This window comes from Arachis hypogaea, chromosome 6 (genome assembly GCF_003086295.3).
Source record: "Arachis hypogaea cultivar Tifrunner chromosome 6, arahy.Tifrunner.gnm2.J5K5, whole genome shotgun sequence".
NCBI classification, from domain to species: Eukaryota; Viridiplantae; Streptophyta; class Magnoliopsida; order Fabales; family Fabaceae; genus Arachis; species Arachis hypogaea.
Window position 1 is genome coordinate 53,394,597 of NC_092041.1, and position 10,565 is coordinate 53,405,161.

The window sequence follows — 10,565 nt, forward strand, 5'->3', positions numbered from 1 at the left end:
ACCTTGAAGTGAAAACTAAGAGAAGCTAAGGCACAATTCTCTGTAGAGGACCTAACAAAAATCTTCAAAGAAGAAAAACCCATGGCAGCCGAAAACAACAACAATGCCAACAATGCAAGGAAGGTGCTGGGTGACTTTACTGCACCTACTCCCGACTTCTATGGGAGAAGCATCTCTATCCCTGCCATTGGAGCAAACAACTTTGAGCTTAAGCCTCAATTAGTTTCTCTAATGCAACAGAATTGCAAGTTCCATGGACTTCCATTGGAAGATCCTTATCAGTTCTTAGCTGAGTTCTTGCAAATCTGTGACACTGTCAAGACTAATGGGGTTGACCCTGAGGTCTACAGACTTATGCTATTCCCTTTTGCTGTAAGAGACAAAGCTAGAATATGGTTGGACTCACAACCTAAAGAAAGCCTGAACTCTTGGGAAAAGCTAGTCAATGCCTTCTTGGCAAAGTTCTTTCCACCTCAAAAATTGAGTAAGCTTAGAGTGGAAGTCCAAACCTTCAGACAGAAGGAAGGAGAATCCCTCTATGAAGCTTGGGAAAGATACAAACAATTAATCAGAAAGTGTCCCTCTGATATGCTTTCTGAATGGAGCATCATAGGTATTTTCTATGATGGTCTCTCTGAACTATCCAAGATGTCTTTGGATAGCTCTGCTGGAGGATCTCTTCATCTGAAGAAGACACCTACAGAAGCTCAAGAACTAATTGAAATGGTTGCAAATAACCAATTCATGTACACTTCTGAAAGGAATCCTATGAACAATGGGACTAATCAGAAGAAAAGAGTTCTTGAGATTAACACTCTGAATGCCATATTGGCTCAGAACAAAATATTGACTCAGCAAGTCAATATGATTTCTCAAAGTCTGTTTGGAATGCAAAATGCATCAGGTAGTACTAAGGAGGCTTCATCTGAAGAAGAAGCTTATGATCCTGAGAACCCTTCAATGGAAGAGGTGAATTACATGGGAGAACCCTATGGAAACACCTATAATCCTTCATGGAGGAATCATCCAAATCTTTCATGGAAGGATCAACAGAGACCTCAACAAGGTTTCAACAACAATAATGGTGGAAGAAACAGGTTTAGCAATAGCAAGCCTTTTCCATCATCTTCTCAGCAACAGACAGAGAGTTCTAAGCAGAACCACTCTGACTTAGCAACCATGGTCTCTAATCTAATCAAAACCACTCAAAGTTTCATGACTGAAACAAGATCCTCCATTAGAAACTTGGAGGCACAAGTGGGACAGCTGAGCAAGAAAATTACTGAACTCCCTCCTAGTACTCTTCCAAGCAATACAGAAGAAAATCCAAAAGGAGAGTGCAAGGCCATCAACATGGCCGAATTTGGAGAGGAGGAAGAGGCAGTGAACGCCACTGAGGAAGACCTCAATGGACGTCCACTGGCCTCCAATGAGTTCCCCAATGAGGAACCATGGGAATCTGAGGCTCAAAATGAGGCCATGGAGATTCCATTGGACTTACTTCTGCCATTCATGAGCTCTGATGAGTATTCTTCCTCTGAAGAGGATGAGTATGTCACTGAAGAGCAAGTTGCTAAATACCTTGGAGCAATCATGAAGCTAAATGACAAGTTATTTGGAAATGAGACTTGGGAGGATGAACCCCCTTTGCTCACCAAAGAACTGGATGACTTGTCTAGGCAGAAATTACCTCAAAAGAGACAGGATCCTGGGAAGTTTTCAATACCTTGTACCATAGGCACCATGACCTTCAAGAAGGCCTTGTGTGACCTAGGGTCATGTGTAAACCTCATACCTCTCTCTGTAATGGAGAAGCTAGGGATCTTTGAGGTGCAAGCTGCAAAAATCTCACTAGAGATGGCAGACAACTCAAGAAAACAAGCTTATGGACTTGTAGAGGATGTTCTGGTAAAAGTTGAAGTCCATTACATCCCTGCTAATTTCATAGTCCTAGAGACTGGGAAGTTCATGGATGAATCCATCATCCTTGGCAGACCCTTCCTAGCCACAGCAAGGGCTGTGATTGATGTTGATAGAGGAGAATTGATCATTCAAGTGAATGAAGAATATTTTGTGTTTAAGGCTCAAGGATATCCCTCTGTCACCATGGAGAGGAAGCATGAAAAGCTTCTCCCAAAACAGAGTCAAACAGAGCCCCCACAGTCAAACTCTAAGTTTGGTGTTGGGAGGCCACAACCAACTTCTAAGTTTGGTGTTGAACCCCCATATTCAAACTCTAAGTTTGGTGTTGGGAGGTTCCAACATTGCTCTGAGCATCTGTGAGGCTCCATGAGAGCCCTCTGTCAAGCTACTGACATTAAAGAAGCGCTTGTTGGGAGGCAACCCAATGTTATATTTTATCTATTTTCCTTTGTTATTTTATGTTTTCTGTAGGTTGATGATCATGAGAAGTCACAAAATCAATGGAAAAAGCAAAAACAGAATGAAAAACAGAAAGAAAAACAGCACACCCTGGAGGAAGAACCTGCTGGCGTTTAAACGCCAGTAAGGCTAGCAGATGGGCATTTAACGCCCAGTCTGGCACCATTCTGGGCGTTTAACGCCAGAAATGGGCACCAGCCCGGCGTTTAACGCCAGAATTGGCACAAAGAGCAATTTTGCTCGCCACTTGGTGCAGGGATGACTTTTCCTTGACACCTCAGGATCTGTGGACCCCACAGAATCCCCACCTACCCCACCACTCTCTCTCTTCTTCACCCATTCACCAATCACCTCCACACCTCTTCCCCAAAAACCCTTCACCTATCAAATCCCATATTTCTCTTCACCACTCACATCCATCCTTCATAAAACCCCACCTACCTCACCATTCAAATTCAAACCACTTTCCCACCCAAACCCACCCTCCCATAGCCGAACCATAACCCCCACCCCTATATAAACCCATCTTCACTCCTTCATTTTCACACAACCTAAACACTTTTTCTCCCCCTCTTTGGCCGAACCACAAGGCCATCTCCATATCCTCTATTTCTTCTTCTTCTACTCTCTTCTTTCTTCTTTTGCTCGAGGACGAGCAAACCTTTTAAGTTTGGTGTGGTAAAAGCATTGCTTTTTGTTTTTCCATAACCATTTATGGCATCCAAGGCCAAAGAAACCTCTAGAAAGAGGAAAGGGAAGGCAAAAGCTTCCACCTCCGAGTCATGAGAGATGGAGAGATTCATCTCAAGGGTGCATCAAGACCACTTCTATGAAGTTGTGGCCTTGAAGAAGGTGATCCCCGAGGTCCCCTTTAAACTCAAAAAGAGTGAATATCTGGAGATCCGACATGAGATCCGAAGAAGAGGTTGGGAAGTTCTTACCAACCCCATTCAACAAGTCGGAATCTTAATGGTTCAAGAGTTCTATGCCACTGCATGGATCACCAAGAACCATGATCAAAGTGTGAACCCGGACCCAAAGAATTGGCTTACAATGGTTCGGGGGAAATACTTGGATTTTAGTCCGGAAAATGTAAGGTTGGCATTCAACTTGCCCATGATGCAAGGAGATGAACATCCTTACACTAGAAGGGTCAACTTTGATCAAAGGTTGGACCAAGTCCTCATATGCATCTGTGAAGAGGGCACCCAATGGAAGAGAGATTCAAGGGGAAAGCCGGTTCAATTGAGAAGGCATGACCTCAAACCCGTGGCTAGAGGTTGGTTGGAGTTTATCCAACGCTCAATCATTCCAACTAGCAACCGGTCCGAAGTTACTATAGACCGGGCTATCATGATTCATAGCATCATGATTGGAGAAGAAATAGAAGTTCATGAGGTTATAGCTCAAGAACTTTATAAGGTGGCGGACAAGTCCTCTACCTTGGCAAGGTTAGCCTTTCCTCATCTCATTTGTCACCTCTGTTATTCAGTTGGAGTTGACATAGAGGGAGACATCCCCATTGATGAGGACAAGCCCATTACTAAGAAGAGGATGGAGCAAACAAGAGACCCCTCTCATCATCAAATCCCTGAGATGCCTCAAGGGATGCACTTTCCTCCACAAAACTATTGGGAGCAACTAAACACCTCCCTAGGAGAATTGAGTTCCAACATGGGATAACTAAGGGTGGAGCACCAAGAACATTCCATCCTCCTCCATGAAATTAGAGAAGATCAAAGAATCATGAGAGAGGAGCAACAAAGGCAAGGAAGAGACATTGAGGAGCTCAAGCACTCCATGGGATCTTCAAGAGGAAGAACAAGCCGCCATCACTAAGGTGGACCCGTTCTTTAATTTCCTTGTTCTTTATTTTCCTGTTTTTTGAATTTTAGTGCTTATGGTTATCTATGTTTGTGTCTTGTGATCATTAGTGTCTTAGTGTCTATGCCTTAAAGTTATGAATGTCCTATGATCCATCACCTTTCTTGAATGAAAAATGTTCTTAATTGAAAAAGAAAAGAATTGCATGAATTTTGAATTTTATAACAGTTTAATTATTTTGATGTGGTGGCAATACTTTTGTTTTCTGAATGTATGCTTAAACAGTGCATATGTCTTTTGAATTTGTGGTTCATGAATGTTGGCTCTTGAAAGAATGATGAAAAAGGAGACATGTTACTGAGGATCTGAAAAATCCTAAAAATGATTCTTGAAGCAAGAAAAGCAGTGAATACAAAAAAAAATTCAAAAAAGAAAAAGAAAAAGAAAGAAAAAGAAAGAAAAAGAAGGAAATAAAAGTTGTGATCCAAGGCAAAAAGAGTGTGCTTAAGAACCCTGGACACCTCTAATTGGGGACTCTAGCAAAGCTGAGTCACAATCTGAAAAGGTTCACCCAATTATGTGTCTGTGGCATGTATGTATCCGGTGGTAATACTGGAAGACAGAGTGCTTTGGGCCACGACCAAGACTCAATAAGTAGCTGTGTTCAAGAATCATCATACTTAACTAGGAGAATCAATAACACTATCTGGATTCTGAGTTCCTAAAGAAGCCAATCACTATGAATTTCAAAGGATAGAGTGAGATGCCAAAACTGTTCAGAGGCAAAAAGCTAAAAGCCCCGCTCATCTAATTAATACTGATCTTCATAGATGTTTTTGGAATTCATTGCATATTCTCTTCTTTTTATCTTATTTGATTTTCAGTTGCTTGAGGACAAGCAACAATTTAAGTTTGGTGTTGTGATGAGCGGATAATTTATACGCTTTTTGGCATTGTTTTTAGTATGTTTTTAGTATGATCTAGTTAGTTTTTAGTATATTTTTATTAGTTTTTAGTTAAAATTCACTTTTCTGGACTTTACTATGAGTTTGTGTATTTTTCTGTGATTTCAGGTATTTTCTGGCTGAAATTGAGGGACCTGAGCAAAAATCTGATTCAGAGACTAAAAAGGACTGCAGATGCTGTTGGATTCTGACCTGCCTGCACTCGAAGTGGATTTTCTGGAGCTACGGAAGCCTAATTGGCGCGCTCTCAACGGCGTTGAAAAGTAGACATCCTGGACTTTCCAGCAATATATGATAGTCCATACTTTGTCCAAGATTTGATGGCCCAAACCGGCATTCAAAGTCACCATCAGAATTCCCAGCGTTAAACGCCGGAACTCGCACAAGGATGGGAGTTAAACGCCCAAACTGGCACCAAAGCTGGAGTTTAACTCCAAGAAGAGTCTCTACACGAAAATGCTTCAATGCTCAGCCCAAACACACACCAAGTGGGCCCGGAAGTGGATTTTTATGTCATTTACTCATCTCTGTAAACCTTAGGCTGCTAGTTCTCTATAAGTAGAACCTTTTACTACTGTATTTTAATCTTCTGATCTTTGGAATCTTTTGATCTTTAGATCTTTTGATCCTTGGGAGGCTGGCCATTCGGCCATGCCTAGACCTTGTTCTTATGTATTTTCAACGGTGGAGTTTCTACACACCATAGATTAAGGTGTGGAGCTCTGCTGTACCTCGAGTATTAATGCAATTACTATTGTTCTTCTATTCAATTCCGCTTGTTCTTGTTCCAAGATATCACTTGTTCTTCAACTTGATGAATGTGATGATCCGTGACACTCATCATCATTCTCACCTATGAACGTGTGCCTGACAACCACCTCCGTTCTACCTTAGATTGGGTGGATATCTCTTGGATTCTTTAACCAGAATCTTCGTGGTATAAGCTAGAACTGATGGCGGCATTCAAGAGAATCCGGAAGGTCTAAACCTTGTCTGTGGTATTCTGAGTAGGATTCAATGATTGAATGACTGTGACGAGCTTCAAACTCGCGATTGTGGGGCGTTAGTGACAGACGCAAAAGAATCACTGGATTTTATTCCGACATGATCGAGAACCGACAACTGGATAGCCGTGCCGTGACAGGGTGCGTTGAACATTTCCACTGAGAGGATGGGAGGTAGCCACTGACAACGGTGAAACCCTTGCAAACAGCTTGCCATGGAAAGGAGTAAGAAGGATTGGATGAAGACAGTAGGAAAGCAGAGATACAGAAGGGACAAAGCATCTTCATACGCTTATCTGAAATTCCTACCAATGAATTACATAAGTATCTCTATCTTTATCTTTATGTTTTATTCGTATATCAGCATACCCATTTGAGTTTGCCTGACTGAGATTTACAAGGTGACCATAGCTTGCTTCATACCAACAATCTCTGTGGGATCGACCCTTACTCGCGTAAGGTTTATTACTTGGACGAGCCAGTACACTTGCTGGTTAGTTGTGCGAAGTTGTAGTGATCACAATTTCGTCCACCAGAAATCATAACGATTAGAGAAAATAAAAACAAATACTAATAGGAAACAAAGAGAACAAAATCCTACAACTATCAAAAACTAACAAACAAACCAAAAATCAAGCTATTCACAGTATATATAGAATAGCCAATAACATAGCACCATTGCAATTCCCCAGCAACGGCGCCATAAATTTGATATGAAAAATTGTGTTGGTTAGGAATTTCACATAAAATATTTCTATCGGTAGTATAGTTCCCAATCGACAAATAACTCTCACATCAAATTTAAATTTGGTTTTGTCACAAGTACAAACCCCAATAAAAAATTAACCGAAGTATTTAAAACTCAGGTCGTGTCACAAGGAATTGCAATGAAGTGAATGATTATTGGCTATGAAGGAACAAGGGGATTTATTGATAAAGGGGCAAGAAAAGTAAGTCAAGTAGCTAAAGAAAGCAATTAATAAAGAGAGACATTCATGGCAAGGATTAAGAATATAAGCTTTCTATACTAGTCACTAATAACAATGATTAACAAGAATTTATCTTATTACGTCATCCCTGACGATGGAAGAAAGTACAATATCATCTTCACACTCGAAGAAAGTCTAATAACACTAGCTAATCTCAATCCAAAAAGTCCTAATCAACTCACTAAGTGAATTAACAAGAGATTAGAGTCAATGGAAATAATACTAGCTAACAACTCTAGATGATCAACATAAATTGGGTATTCATGACTCAAGATCACCTAATTTCTCTTTCCTAGCCAAGAATGCTCAAAAAGCTACTCTAACATCCAACTAAGCATTTTGTCAAATACTTGGAAGATATAAAAGGAAAGCATAATAAATTGCAAGGAAATATAAAAATCTATCAACTACCAATTCCAAGGAATAATAATAACAACTCAAATCAACAATAAAAGAACATCAAATATGAAATTGCATTAAAGGAGATCCAAATCCAACATAAGCATTCATAAACATAACAGAGGCATAAAAGAGAAATTAACAAGAGGAAACAAGAGAATTACACTACTAGAGCATGAGAATGTAAAGGAAACAAGATGAGAACAAGAGATTAGACCTAGATCTAAGATGCAAATACCCTAAGAACCCTAATTCTAGAGAGAAGATGGAGTTTCTCTCTCTAGAGAACTAAACTAGATGATGTTATCCTATGACTAAGTGCTCCCCCTTTGCCCAAGCTTGAATTCTGAATGAAATACTCTGAGAAACGAGTTGGATTTGGGCCTGGGCAGCTCAGGAATAGCCCCCAGCAAATTCACTTTAATGAGGACACGTGCAAGTAGTGACGCGTACGCGTCACTTGGCGTTTTACTATCCACACATATGCGTCTTGTCACGTGTATGCGTCGCCATGTGGCTTCACATCCAAGCGTGCGCGTCTGTCACGCGTGCGCGTCTGTCACGCGTGCGTGTTGGTAAATGTACTCCATATCCTTATTTTTCCATGAGTTCTCCACTTTGCATGCTTTTCTCTTCACTACTTTGATCCATTCCTAGCACCTTCAACCTGAATTTACTAACAAACACATCAAGGCATTTAGTAGTATCAAATGTGAATTAAAACTAGTAAATTAAAGGCCTAAAAAGCATGTTTTTACATTTAAGCACAGATTCAAGGAAAATTACAAAACCAGGCTATTTCATTAAATAAATGTGAGAATAGGTGATAAAATCCCCCAAAATAAGCACAAGATAAACCACAAAATTGGGGTTTATCAGCTTCCCAGCTGGTAAGGCTGACCTTGAGCATCCCTCCTCCACTAAGCTCTAGGTACGTAGATGTCAGTAAGGACTCAATACAACCTTTGGTCAACGTTGACACCGCGAGTGTATGAGTGAAGGTCCTCTCGTGGCTCTGGCAATTGTAGCACCTCCGTGACACTCTCTGGGTTGAAATCCAAGATGTGTCCTCTGACCATCTTGTGCCAATTCTTCGGCTCTAGGTTCACGCTTCTATCATGCTTTTTCGTTACCCAGGCATTGGCGTAGAACTCCTGCACCATCAATACTCCAACTTTAGTCACGAGGCTTGCCAGAACTTCCCAGCTCGTCTCAGAATCTGGTATAGGATCTCCGGGTACTCATCACCCTTCAGCTTGAAGGAGAACTCGGGAATCACCTTCTTCTTCCTCACCACATCATTGAAATGGTCTTGATGGTCTTTGGAAAAGAATCGTGTGAAATTTCATGGCTCGGAGGTGGGGCTTTCTCCTTTCTTTTCCTTAAGAACTCTTCGATTTTTGGTGCCATGGAGGTAAGATATACAAAGCAAAATGTGAAGCACCTAACGTCAAACTTGAAAGCTTTGCTCATCCTTGAGCAAAATAGAAATATAAAATAAGAAAAGGAAGAGAAAAATAGAAGAAAGAGATAGAGGAGATGGGTGATGCACGAAATTTTAATCCCAATATCAAAATCAAGATTTCTTATGATTTCGTACCACTAACCAGCAAGTGCACTGGGTCGTCCAAGTAATACCTTACGTGAGTAAGGGTCGATCCCATGGAGATTGTTGGTTTGAAGCAAGCTATGGTATCGCTTACTTTTATTCTGTTAGAGTCTAGTATAATGCTGCTTAACTGGATTGCTGATATGATACCACTTATGCCACCTACTCAGTATCTGATATCGCTCCTGCCGCGGAATTCGATGTTGTAGAGGAATTTTTTGTCCCGTAGTTGACCGAAAATGCCTGGGGACTAGGGGCTTTTCACTTCTTTTTTGGGATATGCACAGAAGCCTTTGTGTCATTCTCCATTCGATTTGACAGTGATTGACATGATCCTCACTTCTCTTATGATATTTGCTTATTTCTGTGTTTACATAAGAGAGAGAAGTGTTCAGGATATCAATTATAATTATCAGTTTGAATTACGAAAAATAAAAGAGCATAAAATAAATAATTGTTACTTTAATAATGGAGAATATGTTGGAGTTTTGGAGATGCTTTGTCTGCTTTATTTCAGCTTTTCTCTTGTAATCCTCTTCCCACACGCAAGGCTCCTTCCATGGCAAGCTATATGTAGGGTGTCACCGTTGTCAATGGCTACTTCCCATCATCTCAGTGAAAATGGTCCAAATGCTCTGTCACAGCACGGCTAATCAGCTTTTGGTTCTCGATCATGTCGGAATAGAATCCATTGATTCTTTTGCGTTTGTCATCACGCCCAACACTCGTGAGTTTGAAGCTCGTCACAGTCATCCAATCCCAGAATCCTACTCGGAATACCACAGACAAGGTTTAGACTTTCTGGATTCTCATGAATGCCGCCATCAATTCCAGCTTATACCACGAAGATTCTGATTAAGGAATCTAAGAGATACTTGATGAGCGGATAATTTGTACGCTTTTTGGCATTGTTTTTAGTGTGTTTTCAGTATGATCTAGTTAGTTTTTAGTATATTTTTATTAGTTTTTAGTTAAAATTCACTTTTCTTGACTTTACTATGAGTTTGTGTGTTTTTCTATGATTTCAGGTATTTTCTGGCTGAAATTGAGGGACCTGAGCAAAAATCTGATTCAGAGACCAAAAAGGACTGCAGATGCTGTTGGATTCTGACCTCCCTGCACTCGAAGTGGATTTTCTGGAGCTACAGAAGCCCAATTGGCGCGCTCTTAACGGCATTGGAAAGTAGACATCCTGGGCTTTCCAGCAATATATGATAGTCCATACTTTGCCCAAGATTTGATGGCCCAAACCGGCATTCAAAGTCACCCTCAGAATTCCCAACGTTAAACGCCGGAACTGGCACCAAAATGGGAGTTAAACGCCCAAACTGGCACTAAAGCTGGCGTTTAACTCCAAGAAGAGTCTCTACACGAAAATGCTTCAATGCTCAGC

General features: G+C 40.8%; 1 non-coding gene across 1 annotated transcript; it reads right to left on the reverse strand.

Moving 5' to 3' along the window:
* Window positions 1-486: 486 nt before the first annotated feature.
* Window positions 487-594, reverse strand: LOC112700263 (small nucleolar RNA R71). The gene has a single exon (XR_003153174.1). It is a non-coding gene; the product is annotated as a small nucleolar RNA R71 (small nucleolar RNA).
* Between the last annotated feature and the right edge of the window lie 9,971 nt (window positions 595-10,565).